The sequence below is a fragment of the Rhinatrema bivittatum genome, chromosome 10, assembly GCF_901001135.1.
Source record: "Rhinatrema bivittatum chromosome 10, aRhiBiv1.1, whole genome shotgun sequence".
Classification (NCBI taxonomy): Eukaryota; Metazoa; Chordata; class Amphibia; order Gymnophiona; family Rhinatrematidae; genus Rhinatrema; species Rhinatrema bivittatum.
This window is the reverse complement of record NC_042624.1, coordinates 40,769,892-40,788,229: the sequence shown is the minus strand read 5'-3', so window position 1 is coordinate 40,788,229 and position 18,338 is coordinate 40,769,892. Positions and strand designations below refer to the sequence as shown.

The following is an 18,338-nucleotide window of genomic DNA, read 5'->3' as shown; positions in this document are numbered from 1 at the left end:
GAGTATTTTATATAGCATCCCCATAAATTTGCATAATCTGCTCACCATCATAGTAAGGCAATAGAGCTGCAATATCACTCCGTGTCTTAGCAATGTGCACCATTGCATAAAATACACAAAGGTGGCTCAATGGCAGTGTTATACATTGCCATACCACGGATCTAGGTTAAATTCCTGGGCCAGATTTCTGCTCCCAGGCCTGGATGGAGTTGGGGAGTCTTGGCCCTCACTTAATGTCGACACCTAGTGGCCAGACTCAAAGTCCATGTCAGCTGGGTTCTGTAGTGGGCCTTAGTTTGTGTTTCTTGGCCGAGGATTATCATTGCAATGGCCAGAGTGAATTGGGAGGAGATAGAAAATGGGAGAGTGGGGAAACCAAATAGTTACAAATAAGGGCTAATGGTGCCTTTGCCCAGGAAAGGCCAATTCTAGTTGAGATGGAAGCCCAAAGCAATAGACAAGAAACCACAGGGCCAAAATAAGAAAAATGCATTAAGAAGATATTAGGAGTTGCTGGAGGCAACAGGTTTAAAAATATAAATGAAGAGCAGAGAATCATTTGTGTTGAGAAAGCAAAGGCCACATACTGTATGCAATACTGTAGTAAGAAGGAGAAATACAATTGAGATTGGCCTTGTTGCGTGATTAGGCATCATACTGTGTGTCTGGGTAAGTTTCTCAGATGTTGCTCTGCTTTTACTCTAGATGTGTAAGTCACAGATAAAATTATGTTGACAAAGAGCTCTACCATAACAAATACACAGTGTTATTGAACCATTCTGGTGAAACCGAGGGAGACAAAAAAAGAAATCAGCAAAGCAAGAGGCTAAGTGGAAGAAAGGATTGCCAAAGAGGTAAAGCGAGATGACAAAACATTTTTCAGATACATCAGAGAAAGAAGGAATGCTTGAAGTGGTATAGTGAAATTGAAAGATGAGGAGGAGCAAAGTGTGGAGAGAGATGAGGAAATGGCAGAAATATTAAACAAATACTTCAGTTCAGTGTTCACTAAAGAAGATGCTGGAGAAAGACTGTTGCTGGTTGACAAGATTATAGATGGGGTGTGGTAGACAAAATTCCTTTTACAGAAGAGAATGTATGGAAAGAGCTAGAAAAACTGAAAGTGGACAAGGTAATTGGGCTGGATGAGGTACATCCCAGGATACTGAGGGAGATTAGCGATGTGCTGGTGGGTCTGCTGAAATAGCTGTTCAATAAATCCCTGGAAATGGGAGTGGTACTGTGAGATTGGAGAACAGTGGTTGTGGTCCCATTTTGTAAGTGTGGTAGCAGAGAGGAAGCTGGAAACTACAGGCTGGTTAGCCTCACCTTGGTGATGAGAAATTTAATAGAGACTCTGCTGAAGGAAAGGATAGTGAATTATCTACAATCTGGTGGTTTGTTGGACCCAAGGCAGCAAGGATTCACCAGGGAAAGGTCCTGTCAGGCAAATCTGATTGATTTTTTGATTGGGTAACTAGAGAATTGGATCAAGGAAGTACACTTGATACGATTTATTTGTATTTCAGCAAAGCTTTTCATACAGTCCCACATAGGAGGCTTGTGAATAAAATAGAAGTTTGGGAATGGGCACCAAGGTGGTGGAGAGGATTACAAATTGGTTGAATGACAGGAAACAGTGAGTAATGGTAAATGGAACCTACTCTGAAGAGAGAACCGTGTTAAGTGGAGTGCCTCAAGGATTGGTTTTAGGTCCAGTTCTCTTCAATATCTTTGTGAGCGACATTGCTGAAGGGATAGAAGGTAAAATTTGTCTATTTGCTGATGATACTAAGATCTGCAACAGAGTGGACACACCTGAAGGAATAGAGAGAATGAAAAGTAATTTAAGAAAGCATGACGAGTGGTCAAAGAGTTAGCAGCTGGGATTCAATACCAAGAACTACAGAGTCATGTATCTGGGTGTGGTAACCCAAAACAGCTGTACGTGTTGAAGGGTGAAAGACTTGATATGCACAGTCTGGGAGAGGGACCTTGGGGGATAGTGTCTCGTGATGTGAAGGCAGTGAAGCAATATGACAAGGCAATAGCTAAAGCCAGAAGTATGCTGGGCTGCATAAAGAGAAGAGTAACCGGTAACAAAAAAAAAGGTGATAAATCCTTTGTACAGGTCTTTGGTGAGGCTTTTGACTTCGGTTCTGGAGCCCGTATTTCAAAATGGTTCGATACAGGATGGAGGCAGCCCAGAGAAAGGTGACCAAAATGGTGAGGGGTCTGTATCAGAAGATTTATGAGCAGAGGTTGAAGAATCCGAATATGTATACCTTGGAAGAGAGGAGATGCAGGGGAGATAGGATACAGACCTTCAGATACCTGAAAGGTTTTAATGATGCGCAAACTTCAAACCTTTTCATTGGAAAGAAAACAGTAGAACTAGGAGTCACGAAAGGAAACTCTGGGGGGGGGGGATGACTCAGATCCAAAGTTAGTAAATACTTCTTCAAGGAGAGGGTGGTGGATGCCTGGAATGCCCTTCTGAAGGAGGTAGTGAGGATGAAAATAGTAAATGAATTCAATAGAGCACATGATAAACACTGTGGATTCCTAAAGGTGGAAGGTTAGAAATGAAGAAAAGGGTGCATGTGGGTATCCTGCATGGAGCAGCAGTTACTACCCTTAATCAGAAGGCATGGGATTATTACCATTTAGTCTTGATGCTTTTGGTGCAACTGCAACATTGCTCTCTACTTCAACGGTGCGGGTTAAAAACAGGAATTGGATTCAGAAGATAGCCAATAGAGATGTGCATCATGCCGGCGATCGTTTCTGCTTTCATTTTTGTAAAACTGCCGGAAATTTTGTATCTCCCGCGGTTCGGTATTTTTCTTTTTCGTGGCAAATCGTTTCTGGGTTAGTGCGCGCTAACATAAAACCGTTAGCGCGCACTAAACCGAAAAATGATTTTTCCTGAAAATTCGTGGAAAATGTGATCGTTTATCGGTTTTACAGATACATGATGAATTAGGAAATATCGTATGATTTCCTAATTCGTCAAAAAACGAATGCACATCCCTTACAGCCAGTGGTAGGCCCTGACTTTTATGATCCAGGGTACTGATAAGCAGACATCAGGGAAAAAGCACTGGACTGCTTGTATAGCCAAGACCAAAAGCAAAGCATGTTCAAGCAGCATGTCTGATTGTAAATATTACTACCCTTAACATAACGTTTGGGGGTAACTAGCAGAGAGTGACAGTTACTATCCTAAACAGAGCCATAGGGGTAACCTGCACAGAGAAATGGTTGCCACCTAATGAAACTTGCTGGGCAGACTGGACGGACAATTTGGTCTTTTTCTGCTGTTACAACATTACATCCTAGACACTTATGAGATAAAAAAAAAAAGAAAGCTCCACAGTTTAGGCACCAACTGAAAGCATCAAAAGTAATTTTTTAAATGTCTGATTTTTTTTCTGTTTTGATTATCGTCAGACAAGACCATTTGCCCAGTCAGAAAACAGCTTTGATGCTAATGGATAAGAGAGCAAAATGACAATGCATGCTTTAGTGCATCACTGAGTGTATATCAAACCAGCCACATATGACAATCTGAAGTTGCTTAGTTGTTATACAGATGTTCTCTGAAGATAGCAGTTAATTAATCATATAAGCCACATGACTGAATTTGGCGCCAATGGTCAAGCTATTCTACTGCTTTCTGGAAAACCCTCAAGACCTTTTCTGCATGCACATGAGAGTTCCAGTGTTACTGCAGGGCTGCAGCTCCCCTCCCCAGTACATGAGAGTTCCAGTGTTACTGCAGGGCTGCAGCTCCCCTCCCCAGCTCTAATAATTCAGTTTCAGCTAAAGGAGAGTTGCTTTAGAAGGGGATGGTGAGAGTTTGTGTGACTAATGAACTGCTGTTTCAGAGAATACTTGCTACAGATAAGGAACTTCACTTTCTCTGACAAGATGATTCACCAAGTCACACTGATGGGAAGGATTTGATTTGATTACTCATCTTTTCAAACTCAAGTTCAAAGCACAGCAGGTACTTCCCTCTTAAAGAGGACTTAAAATCTGTGATGGTAAACTTTTAAGTAGAGACACGTGGGTGCACATTTCCGCGCATTCAATGGCCCGCATCCAGGGACGTGGCCATTTTATAACATACACCCGTATATATGCAAGTTATACAATAAATGACCATGTATATATATGTGCACTCAGTTTTAGATGGGCGTGCCTATGCGCGCAAATGCTGCTTCTACCGCATAAATGGGGAGATTTTAGTAGACGCGTGCAGATGCCATGTCTGGTTTTCACAGTTCATCCAGGGATAGTTCTTCCAAACCCCAGTAATTTAATTTAATAGTGTCCCCTTTCCCCTATTAGCCCCTACCTTTAAAACCCTGCTGATCTATTTTTCTTCATTACTTACACGTCCTCCATAGCAAAGTAAAGTTATGCGGCAGGGAACCCCGGTGCACACCTAAATTTGAAGTTGAAATCCAGGAATGCCCACGCTCTACCTAGACCATACCTGCGCCCTGCCCCTTTTTTCAGAACTTTTCATTTGTGCGTATAGCGGGAGATACACATGTATGTGGGCGCCTTTTAAAATTTGCTTGGCTTATGCTGGCCCGGCATATTCACGTACCTCCCTGTTTTGGCACGCACCACACTTTTAAAATTCACCTTTAAGCTTTTTTGCTAGAGGTATGGAGGGTGAAGTGACTTGCTCAAGATCACAAAAAGTATCAGTAAGAGAAGCAGCTCACTGCTCTAACCTATAGGCCAGCAGTTCCCAACCTTTTCAACCTCCAAACATTTTGCAGACCTCCACATGCATCTCACTAAATTTTGCATAAAATTATACGCGATACGGAAAACCGATTAATGTAATAACAATAATATGCAGAATCATTTGTAATGAATAAAAATGTTAAATAAAAATAGTTGCTGATATAAACTGTGCTCTCCCGCCTGTCCTCCCTTTAAGGCCAATTCATAAATGCTACTTCTCACTTCCACCATGGCCAGTTTCCAAGTGCCTTTCCCTCCTGCCATGTTTCACTCCACATGCAGACCTTTCCTGACTGCTCTCATTCCTGCTCTTTTCTCCCTGCGCTCCCTTCTCTGGTTCTGTCCCTGCCCATGGCCCCTTCTTTAATGTCCCTGCCCATGGCCCCTTCTTTAATGTCTTTCCTTCTGTGGTCCTCCCCCTCAAGGCCCTGTCCTGAGTGTGCATTCTCCTGCACCTCCTCCTGCCCTTCCTCCATTGCCTCTTTTCTGAGTGCTGCACACCCCCACCTCCCATGGTCCCTTCCCATGTGCCTTCCCTCCATCAAGGCCCCTTCCTAATTGTTTTATCTCCAGTTTTCTTCTCTTTTTCTCTCTCCATGGTGCCATATCATGCTCTTTCATTTATTTATTTGGATTTATTAAGTATTGTTTTGAATAAGAAGTTTGCCCAAGGTGGGGTACAACATACAGTCTGAAGGAAACTTAACAGTTCTTGTCTGAAGGAGACTTTAGTAAGGACTAAACCTGATAGCAACAACAGATTACATTTTAAATATGTCAACAACAAGACTAAGAATATAACACATCTCAGTAAAATCAACAAAGGATTAATTAGATAAAAATACAAATGTGTCAGCACATTGTAGCAACATTTTCAAGGCATTCATGTAAATACAAATATCTCAGTAAAGCAATAGGTTATAACAGCATATTTAAGGCGCCCCTTAAAGGTGCCAAGCAGTTTATAGCACTCTCCTGCCCTCCTCCTCTTAAGACCCTTTCCAAGTGCTTTCACTCCTTTGCTCTCTCTCCTACGCTCTGCTCTCTGTGATCCCTTCTCCACATCTTTCTAAATGCTGACCCCACTATGGCCCCTTCCTTCCTGCCGCCTGTCCTCTGACCCCGAACATGGCCATACTTCCTCAGTGTAGCATTCTTTCCCTCACTATCAGGCCCTCAAGACAGCCAGAGACTGCTTCTTCAGACTACAGGTATTAAAAAGACTCAAACCTCTCTTATACTTCCACGACTTTAGGACAGTCCTTCAATCCTTGATATTTGCCAAAATAGACTACTGCAGCGCGCTCCTCACAGGACTACCCAGCTCAACCACCAAGCCACTACAGATGATACAAAATGCTGCGGCCAGAATCCTGACCAGCACCAACCGGAGAGATCATATTACACCCATCCTCCGAAACCTACACTGGTTACCAGTCAACCACAGAGTCCTACACAAATCTTTAACATTAATACACAAATCCATCCACAATCTCCTTTATCTCGACCTTGAAATCCCGTTAAAACTCCATACATCTAACAGACCAATGAGAGAAATATCCAAAGGAACGCTACAAGCCCCTCCAACCAAAGCCACGCGACTCATCGCATTCAGAGACCGAGCATTTTCGACAGCAGGCCCAGCCATCTGGACCAACCTCCCTGCAGAACTCAGGCTGGAACCTCGCCTGCTAACTTTTAAGAAAAAACTCAAAACGTGGCTGTTCCGCCAAGCCTTCCCAGAACCATGGGACACACATTAGGCGTTATCTACTCATGAACAATGGAACCTTCCCTGGAATTCTTCTGGAATTTGTTATGTCTCCCTTTAACTTAACTTAATTCTTTTTCTTCCAGCTACCTAAGCTTCCAAGTTCACGGTCCTCGTTTAATGTAACTTTGTTTTGTTTTCCTTTACCTTAGTTTATTTACCCCTGTTCGATGTAAACCGACCTGATATGGTATTTAACCATGAAGGTCGGTATAGAAAAATGTTAAATAAATAAATAAATAAATATAGAAGTGTTCAGAAATGCTCCTCAGGGTCATCACCCTGCTTGCTGCTGTCTCTAGACATGCAAAGCAATGGCTGTTGACAGTATGGGCCCTCCCTGATAAAATATCGTGGTATTATCACCATATTATTTTGTCTTTTGGCTGGGGCTTACTAAACACGCGATGGCAGCCCCCAAAGCACAGGGCCACCATTGTTTTAAAGGGCCTTGTGGCCCGACATTAACTCCCCCACAAAAAATGTAAATAAAGCCACTGGGCATATTACTAGACCACCCATTTTGGGACCGCCATTAGAGGCAACACCGCAAAAACAGTTAAAGATAAAATCCAGCACATGGTGCCATCCTGCCCAAACCCCTCCCCATTAAATCCAAGCTTCTGCCTCAGTCCAATACCAGATCCACCCCCTTTAAATTAAACCTATCATAATCCCCAAGAGCTGCTCCTCACCCCAGCCCCTTCTTTCCATTAAATAGAAACTCAAGTAGGGTTCCCCCGTCCAACCCCACAAAATTAGTCTGGCAGGCTAATGCCCTCACCCCAAGCCCCCTAACCCTCCACTTTTAAAAAAATAATTGGTGTTCAGTGGAGGGCCTAAAGTGTTCCCCGACCCCAGGCAACATCACTTTCCAAAATAGTGCCGACCAGCCTTTGCCTCTATTATGTGGTGGAGGTATTGTGATGAGTTAGCTCTATCGCCACTTATCATCAATGACAAACAAAGATGTCACAGAAGGGCCCGTGTATAAATCACATAAAACAAAAACAAAATTCCCCGCTCCTCTAAAACATTTTCAGCAAAACATGCAGCAAACAAACTTAGGAAAAAAAGGCCATTGATATAATGAAAAAAATATTTGGATTCTACCTAACATATTGACAATTTAAAAATCCACAAACAAAATTAGCACAAACCTGTTGCCAAATATCTGCAGGGAATCGCATATTAAGCTATATAGAGTGGAGGACCAGGCAGAATGGGAGAAAGTAGTAGTGAATATTACAATCCAACATGTTTTACAACAAGCTTCTTCAGGGGAACTTCCAGCTACTTATATCTCTTTAGCAATGTTTATTTATTCACTTATTTTAAAGTTTTTATATACCATCATTAAGTTATTTACCATCATAACGGTTTACAATAGGGCACATATATCAAGGAAAATATAGATCATACTTTAAATATAGGGTGCCATAATTATTCGGTAACAATATGACATTAAGTAAAGTATGGTTTATGATGTGGAATTTTCATTGATGAAATTCCCATGGGGGATTGTAAGGTTATTGTTATTCAACCTTATCGGTTTAACTACAATTATACGAGGGATAATAATTTCCAGGCAGAATTTATTTATTTAAATTTTATTTAAAATTTTTTATATACCGCATAATGGATAAATATATATCCGTCTAGGCGGTTTACACATGGTCAAAACATACATAGTATAAAAGTACAAACAATTGTTAAGAGGTTAATTAAAAAACTTGATATTATGCAGTTATTGTAGCTAGAAAGCTTGGATAAATAAGTAAGTTTTCAGCGATTTTTTGAAATCTCTACGGTTAGCAGTTAGTCGGATATAGTCAGGTAAAGCGTTCCATAAAGTTGGACCTGCAACTGAAAAAGCACGTTTACGAATCAGAGATAAACTTACAGATTTTACATTAGAAATTTCTAATAAACATTTGTCAAAAGAGCGTAATTGTCTGGAAGGTTTATAAATTCGTAGTAGTGAACATAGCCAGATTGAGTCATTGTTATAGATCAGATTGTGTATAATGGATAAGATTTTGTATGTTATACAGTATGATACTGGAAGCCAATGTAATTGTTGTAAAATCGGAGAAATGTGTTCGCTTCGATGGATATTATATAACATACGGGCAGTCGCATTTTGAATTAATTGAAGTGGATGAATTGTTGATTGGGGTAGGCCAAGGTATAAAGCATTGCAATAGTCTAATGAAGACAGGACAAGGGTTTGAGTGATCAAACGGAAATCATTTGGCAAAAGTAATGGTTTTAATTGCTTGAGCATGTAAATTTTGTAAAAGGATTTTTTTACAATTTCAGATATGTTGTTTGTCAGTGATAATTTGGAGTCAAGAATAACTCCTAAGTTTTTTTGCATGTGTTTTTAAGGGGATGGTTTGGTTTTCAAAGGTAAATGTTGCTGGGGGTTTGTGAATTGAGTCTGGAATAGTGGATAGATAGATTAATTCTGTTTTGTTTGTGTTTAATTTTAGCCTGTTATGAGAGAGTCAGGTTTTTATTGTAGAAAAATATAAGTGCAGTAATGAGAAGGTTTTAGACCAGGAATCAGTGAAGGGTATGGTAAACTGAATATCGTCAGCGTAAATTTTGAAGTTTAACTTCCGTCTGGAAGTTGTGGGCTGGGTGCTCTAAGTCCGCTTATCCTTATTTATTTGCTTGTGTTGTTCTCTTTCTTGAAGGGCTTGTGTGAAAAGCCAGGTTTTGAGGTGTGTTTTGAAAAGTTTTGAAAAGTTTATGATTTCTCTGAAGTCTTAGATCAAGGGGCATTGTGTTCCATAATATGGGACCTGCCAGGGACAGTGCACGTTCCCTAACCTGGGTTAGTCTTGCTGTTTTCATAGAAGGAATGGTTAATAGGGCTTTGTTTGCCGATCTTAAATTTCTATGTGGAACGTGTACTCGAAGTACTGTGTTCAGCCATTCTGCTTTTTCATCATGGATTAGCTTATGTAGTGTGCAAAGAGCTTTGAACTTCACTCTTTGTTCTATGGGTAGCCAATGTAGTTCGGCCAGTGTATCTGTGATATGATCTTTTCTACTTTTTCCAGTGAGAATTCTAGCTGCGGAGTTTTGTAATATTTGCAGTGGTCTTATCGTAGTATAGGGTAAACCAAGTAGTAAAGCATTACAGTAATCGGTGCTTGCAAATATCAGTGATTGGAACACTGTGCAAATGTTTGGTAGTGAGAGTAATGGCTTAAGTTTTCTGAGTATCATGAGTTTAGCATACCCTTCTTTAACCTTTAGTGTTATGTGGTGTTTGAGGTTTAGCACTGTGTTGATTATTACTCCGAGGTTGCATACCTTGTCAGCTAATTCAATTTTTGGTTACTGTTAAGAATTATTGGAGTTTTGTGATATTCATGCTCTTTCTTTCTAAGTGTATGAATTCAGTTTTATCGATGTTAATTATCAGCTCCATTTGGTTGAGTAGTTGTTTCCCCCCTCCTAAGGCTTTCCCTTTTTTCCCCCTCCTTAGGCCTTTTTTTCCCCCCTCCTTAGGCTTTTCCCCCCCTCCCAAGGCTTTCCCTTTCGCCTCTCCTTGCCCGCCCTTCCCCTTTTATCTTCCTACAATTTTACAAAATTGTTCAATTTAGTCCGATATAATCAATCCTATGCTAATTGTCACTAATGTAAATATTCCTTTTTCTGTAAATAAGTTCCTTTTATTTCTTATGTTAACGGTTGTTTTTTTATACTCTCACTCATGCTACCTATCTTTCCCTCTCTTCTTCCTGTCTCCCTTACCCCCCCCCCCCCCTTTCTGGCCTGCTCCCATCCCCCGGCCCCCTGTTCATTGTAATTTCCTCCTTTAACTGAGTTACTTGTAAACCGGCGTGATGTGCCTCACGAACGTCGGTATATTAAAAGTTGTTAAATAAATAAATAAATAAAATAATGTCTAAATACATAATGGCTAAACTTATTGTTTTTTCAATAGTGTCCTCTATTGGATAGGATTAATTGAATGTCATCGGCGTAAACATAGTGTAAGATTCCTAGTCCTGTAAGGAGATGGCATAGTGGAAGTAGATATATGTTAAAAAGAGTAGCTGAGAGTGCTGACCATTGTGGAACTCCTGTTTTTAGGGTAATTTTTTCAGATAGGAGTGTTTTTAATTTGTACTTGAAACGTTCTGTTATTTAGATATGACCTGAACCATGTGATTGTTTTACCATGTAATCCAATTTCTTCAAGCCTTTTTATTAGTATTTTGTGATTCACTGTGTCAAATGCTGCTGATAAATCCAGTAATATCAGAATGTAATGTTTTCCGCTATCAAATCCTCTTAGTATGTTGTCTGTTAGTGCAAGTAAAAGTGTTTCGGTGCTGTAGTGCTTACGGAACCCATGTTGTGAGTAAATGATATTGTTAGTGTCTAAGTGCTCAGATAATTGTTTTTGTACTGTTTTTTCAATTAATTTAGCCATTAGAGGTAGATTGGATACCGGTCTATAGTTTGCTAGTGTTAGGGGGTCCAAGTTTTTTTTCTTTAGAATTGGTTTAATGATTGCTCCTTTCAGTATTTCTGGCATGTGACTTTCTCCTAAGGAGGAGTTTATAATTTTTGCAAAGGTTGGTGCGGTGATTTCAGGGAGCTTTTTTATTTCAGAAATGGGTAATTATCTATTTGGTGTGGGGCTGGATTAAGATGTCTAAATAATGTTCTCGACCTCGCTGTTAGTTATCTCATCAAATTCAGACCATTGTGTCACGTCTTTCTTACACATTTTAATCTCTTGTTTGAGTGTCTTTGGTATTTTGGTTCGTAGGTTCTCAATTTTACCATTAAAAAATCTAGCTATTTCATTGCTTCTGTTTTAGAGTAGGTTATCTGGGGAGTTTGTGGTATCTTTGGTAAGATTATCAACTATTTTGAAAAGGGTTCTAGGGTTGTTCATGTATTTTTCTATCTTTGTGCTAAAGTACTTCTTTTTGGCTTCGACAATTGCTTTTTTGTAGTATGCTGGTTGTTTTCGGTATTGTGTCAAGTGATCATTTGCTTTATTGTTTTTCCATATTTTTTCTTTTTTCCTAAGCTTTTGTTTCAATTCCTTTATGTTATTGGTGTACCATGGGTTTTTTTTTGTTTTAATTCCTTTGTGCGTGTAGTCTTTTGGGATTAATGTTATCCACTAATTTCTTTGTCATGTTGATCCAGGCTGTTGTTGCTGTAGTGCTGTCAGGGTAATTAAATGATTTAAGTTCATCTTGTCTTTCAGTGTTTCAGTATTAAATGGGGGGCGGAAAGTTATGATCATTGGTTCCTTTTTAAGTATTTCTGTTGCATTTGTAAATGATAACGTGGATTGAATAAGGAGGTGATCAGACCATGGAATTTGTGTATAGCTTGTGAGATCAAGGGAATCTCCAGCTCTATGTGTGGGTTTGTCTGTTATTAGTTTAAACCTTAGCGCATTCATTGCATATAATAGTGTCTGGCAGGTATTAGATGGGGGTATTGCGTCCATGTGGAGATTGAAATCCCCTAGTACTATGGTTGGTTTTTCTGTATTTAGGTGAGCTGTGAAAAATTCAATTAAAGGTGAGATGTTTAATTCTAGTAAACTGGGTGGAATGTATCACTATTATTGGACTCTTCCATATCCTGTCTGACTCAAAACAAAAAGGTGCTCCCCAATACTGCCATCTGTGAGCGGTTACTAAGATGGCAGTATTGGAAAGCATCTTTTTGCCATTGATAGTGTTAAGTGATTATGTTTGAAGTGATTTTTTGTATAATTTAATTTAGAGTATTATATAAATTAGGTGAAACAATTTTATATAATATATAATGATTGGCATAAATATTTATTAAAAACTTATTTAAATGTTTAAAATCTTTCTATTTGTGTACAGAAGATGATTAATTGGTTAAAATTAAATTAGCTAAAACTTAACCTATCAAAAACAGAGCTGAGCTTTTACTAAGATGGTGATATTGGTGTACATCTTTTGTTTTGAGTCAGAAAGGACACAGGAGGGGTCCAATAATAAGGATACATCATTGAAGAGATATAAGTAGTGGGAAGTACCCCTGAAGTAGCTTGGCTTGACACATGCAACCTATTTTCAAGGATAAGATCCTCAAAATTACTAGCAGCTTCCCACAAATCACTTATCATAAACCAGCTTTTCCACCGCCTGTTTGTTCCTGGTCGGTTTTCTCTCATGTAGTTCTGTCGTCAATTACTCATACTCTACATAAAACTAAAATTTCAACTTCTCCATTTAACTCCTGTCCTGGTCATCTATTAAAAGGTGACCTTGCCAGCCCTTTCCTATCTCTTCTTGTAAACCAAGCTGGTCATACAGTCCAAACATGCCCGATATGTCCGGCAAATGAACGGGCCTAAGTCCTGCCAGAGGACTCTTCTTAGGCTCACTATGCCATCTCCTCCACTCTCTCTCCCTGTCTCTCTGATCTGCGGACCGTTGGAGTTTCAGACTCTTGCCCTGGTGGACTCAGGGGCAGAAAGTAATTTTATTCTTCAACGTTTAGTGGAACACTTGAGGATTCCCCTCATCACTATGAAGACTCCACTATGCTTTTCTATACATGGGGAGCCTTTACCGGGTGCTATTACCCGTTGTACCGAACCAGTATCTCTCCGCATCGGCATCCTCCATACTGAACAGATTTCCTTCTTTGTGTTGGAGAAGACCATGCACCCTATTGTTCTGGGGTTACCCTGGTTGCAGCTGCATATGCCGCAATTCAATTGGGCCACGTTGGAACTCTCCCGTTGGGGCCCAGAATGTCATGGCAAATGCCTAAAGGAGGTTACTCCTATTCTCTGTATGCCTACTACTCCAGTGATGCCAGGACTGCCGCCTCAGTATGCATTTCATGATGTGTTCTCCAAAGAAATTGCTGACATCCTTCTGCCACATAGAACTTATGACTGTGCCATAAGACTGAAACCTAATGCTGAACCTCCTAAAGGACATGCCTACCCTTATCGGTGGTGGAAAATAAAGCCATGTCGGAGTATATTGAGGAGAATCTGCAAAAGGGGTTCATTAGACCATCTAAGTCTCCTGCGGGCGCAGGCTTCTTCTTCATGGGGAAGAAAATACAACCATTACAGATGCTACAAAATGCTGCTGCACGCCTACTCACTAACTCTCACCGCCATGAACACATTACACCTGTTCTCATGTTCCTTCACTGGCTTCCTGTAGCATCTAGAATCTTATTCAAAGTTCTCTCCCTCATACATAAATCGATCCATAACCAAGATATGCAATGGTTCTCCGATCATTTTATTTTCCGCACATCAAACAGACCAATAAGAAAAATGCACCAAGCTAAACTCACCTCTTCTACAATTAAACACATCAAGCACATCGCTACAAGAGACCGCACATTCACTATTGCCGGGACAAACATCTGGAACAAAATGCCCACAGACCTGCGTCTCGAACCCTGCCATACGAAATTTAAGCAAAACCTCAAAACATGGCTGTTCGAACAAGCTTACACTCAATGATCCTCTACTCTTCTGAAATGCCGATTACTTTTCCTGTTCTCCCGGAATCATTGCTACACGCCGAGTTTATCCTTCTCACTGCTAATTTTGACTTTATTGGTCTCTGAACTACCATTTATTATTAGACTTGCCATTAACTAGGGAATATGGTCACCATTGGTTTATTGTATTTGTTTTTTTTTTTTTTTTATTTTGTTGTTATGTTGATATATATCATGTCCACTTTATTTCATTTTGTCTGTAAAGCCTGTTGCTGAATTATTGTTTATTGTAAACCGAGGTGATGTTTTTAACGTGCCGCGGTATATAAAAAATCACTAAACAAACAAATAAACAAATAAACAAATAAGGACGGTACACTGCGTCCTTGTATCGATTATTGAGGTCTGAACAAGATCACGATTAAAGACTGATACCCCTTCCCTCTGATCTCGGAGCTGTTTGATCGACTGCAAGGGGCCAAGATATTCTCAAAACTTGACTTGAAGGGAGCCTATAACTTGGTTCGCATTCACGATGGAGACGAGTGGAAAACAGCTTTCAATGCTTGAGACGGCCATTTCAAATATTTGGTGATGCCTTTTGGCCTGTGCTATGCCCCCGCCGTGTTTCAGAACATGATGAATGACATCTTGCAGGACCTTCTGTACAAATGTGTCATTGTCTATCTAGATGACATCTTGATCTTTTCACAAGATATGCCTACTCATCTAGCAGATGTCAAACAAGTATTACTGAGACTTCGAGAACACTGTCTCTACGCCAAACTGTCGAAATGTGAGTTTCACAAGGAATCTGTGCCTTTTCTTGGCTACATCATATCGAAACAAGGCTTTCAGATGGATCCCCAAAAATTAGAGTATCAAAAATTGGTTTCAACCTACCAGTCTGAAGGCCCTGAGATGATTTTTGGGGTTTACAAACTACTATAGAAGCTTTATAAAGAACTATTCTTCTTTAACAGTGCCCTTAACTGCGATGACATGGAAAGGGGCCAATGCTTCAAAGTGGTCTGCGGAGGCCATTTCCGCGTTCGAGAAATTAGACTGCCTTTTCCACCAAGCCATGTCTGCATCAACTGGACCCCAACAGACCCTTCATCGTGGAGGTTGACACTTCAGATGTTGGAGTAGGGGCCGTGTTGAGCCAAACTGGAGATTCTAAAGCCTTACATCCGTGCTCCTTTTTCTCGCGGCACTTTTCTCCTGTAGAGAAGAACTATGGGATCAGACATAAAGAGCTCCTGGCTATTAAGATGGCATTCGAGGAATGGCGGCCTTGGCTCAAAGGTACCCAACATTAAATTACCGTATTCTCAGACCATAAGAATTTAGAGTATCTCCATCATGCGCAAAATCTTAACCACAGACAAGCCAGATGGTCCTTGTGTTTTTTTTAATCGCTTTGACTTTGTGCTCAAATACCATCCCGGAGACAAGAATACCAGAGCACTTTAGCATGTCTCGCTCTTTCCTCTCTGAGGATGTTCCTGAAGAACCACAGCATATCATCAACCCAAAGAAAGTCATCTTAGTGGCTACCCATTCCGTGCCTGCTGGTAAAACGATTGTACCGAAGAATCTCAGAAGGAAATTATTACACTGGGCTCATGATTCCAAGCTGGCGGCCATCCTGGTCAATGCTGTACCCTGCTGAAATTACAGAAGTACTATTGGTGGCCTACTATCAAGGAGGACACGTACTCCTATATAGCGTCATGCTCCAATTGTGATAAACATAAGCCAACTTCTGGTCAGCCTTGGGGATTGCTGCAACTGCTGCCAGTTCCGAAGGAGCCATGGACTCACGTTGCTACAGACTTTGTAGTTGATCTGCCTCCTTCTGGAGGAATGAACACTATCTGGGTGACGGTTGACCGTTTTAGTAAGATGGCCCATTTCGTGGAGCTGCCTGGCTTACCCTCAGCCTTGGAGCTTGCTAAGCTCTTCATTGTCCACATCTTTCGCCTACATGGCCTACTGAAGCACATCATCTTGGATAGAGGATCACAATTCACGGCAAAATTCTGGAAGGCTTTGTGCAAGCTATTTGACATCTCTCTGGATTATACATCTGCCTATCATCCCCAAACAAATGGCCAATCTGAGAGGATGAATAGGACCCTAAAACAGTTCATTTGTGTCTATGTGAGTTGCCATCAGAATAACTGGGCCGAACTGTTGTCATGGGCAGAATTCGCCATTAACTCACATCCAGCATCATCCGCTGTATCAACACCATTCGAAGTGGTTTATGGATGACTACCTTCATCACCACTTCCACTGACTCTCTCAGTGATGTCCCCAGCAGCTCAATCCACTGCTGATGATATCCATCAATTATGGATTCAGACTAAAGACATGCTAACCAAAGCGGGTGAATGAGCAAAGAAATCATACGACGCTCAACATGCTAAAGTGCCTGTATTTCTACCTGGTGACAAAGTCTGGCTGTCAACTAAGCACTTGAGATTAAAGTTACCTTCTACTCGATTTGCTCCATGCTACGTTAGACTTTTTCCAATTCTCCGGCATCTTGGCAACATTACTTACAGTCTGAAACTACCGCCTGGATTGAAAATCCACAAAGCATTCCACGTTTCACTTTTGAAACCTCTCATTCTCAGTAAGTTCTCACCCAAGTCTCCAGAACCAACTTCTATTACCACAGAAGAAGACCTTGAATGTAAGGTTGAAGCTATTCTGGATGTAAGAAGACATGGCAAAACTTGGGAATACCTTCTATCTTGGAAAGGTTACGGCCCCAAAGAAAATTCTTGGGAGCCGATGGCAAATATCCTGGACAAAGAGATGCTTCTTCAATTTCTTCAGATGCAGGCACACAAACCTAACCCTGGTAAAAGGGCTGGAGGCCATCCTTGGGGGGTACTGTTGCGTCCGGTCTTCGACAGCTTCGCCCCGCCTACCTCTCTCTACTTGCGGCTCCTCCCGCTCACCTTGGACTGATGGCCGCCGCGACATCTGTTTCCCGACCTCTCTGGTGTCCCTGGACCAGTTTGGTGCTGTCTCCCATCATGCTCCTTCAAGATACCTCTAGGGCTTGCGCGCGCACGCATGCACGCACGCCGCCCTCATCTATATTTCCATGTTGGCATGAACCTCATCATCTCCCCTGTCCCCCTGTTCTGACGTCACGACTCCAGGGTATATCTGCCTTCTACATTTGCTAGTTCATTGAGTTATCAACCGGAACTCGTACGGATGGGACTTGCTCTCTGTTCCTAAGCTACTCTGCCACTCCAGCTCTACTGGAACTCTTACTACCCTTCGGGGTCACTAATGGGGTACCCACTCCTCGGGGGCCTCTCTGCTTATTTCAGGTGCTATCAGGAAACTGGTACTCACTCCTCGAGGGCCCATGTTCCCTGTGTCGCTGCCTGCAACTTCTACCTTCTACTTGGAAGAACTAACTAGTCACCATCTGTGAGTACAGAAAACATCTCTCTCTACAGTACTGCTTCGCCGGAATCAGGTACTTGCTCCTCGAGAGCCTGCCCTCTGCTCCGGTGCCAGACCTCTCGTCTAGTGGAATCTCAGCTACTGCTAGTGAGTACAATGCTACCGAGTCTCTCTGCTCTAAGGGGTCAGGTACTCGCTCCTCGAGGGCTTGCTCTCCCTCTCTTGGAGCTCTCCTATTCTACTTGGGACTCTGAATGCTAATTCTACTGTGTGCTCATAACTCTCAGTCTCTTTCCACTACAGCACTGCTTACAGAGGATCCATTTCCAGTGTTCTGTGAGAGACGCGCCCAGCCAGGCTCTACAACCACTACTCACTACTGCCACCTCTGGTGGTTCCATATACTGTTTAATAAAAGATTGAAATCTGTGTTTGTCTGTCCGGAGTTTAGCCTGCCACTGTGGTCCCTCACGGGACTGCCCCCAGTGGGCGTAGTCAGCTGCCACAGTGTCTAAGGATCCACCCAAACACCAATAACCCTAACAGTCCTCTACTCTATACAGCAAATATGTGATTTCCTGCAGATATTTGGAAACATAGCTAGATCGGAAACATTCTTGAAAGTTGATGATTCTGAGCAAATACAACTAATCTCAGTGATAATGGAGATCAAACTGACAAACTAAAGTAACAAATCACCAAGACTGTATGGTATTCACATAAAATTGAAAACCTGTTACTAGTAATTTGTAACATATTTAAAATAGCCACATTACCTGAAGGCTGAAAGGTAGCCAATACAATGCCAATTTAAAAAAAAAAAGGCTCCAGGGATGATCCACAAAAACTATAGACTGGTGAG

At 41.3% G+C, this 18,338-nt stretch overlaps 1 protein-coding gene across 5 annotated transcripts in view; it reads right to left on the bottom strand.

Annotated features, from left to right (window-relative positions):
- Positions 1 to 18,338, bottom strand: part of SNX7 (sorting nexin 7) — a 229,408-nt gene that overhangs the window by 82,569 nt on the left and 128,501 nt on the right. The gene's annotated exons all lie outside the window — the stretch shown is intronic.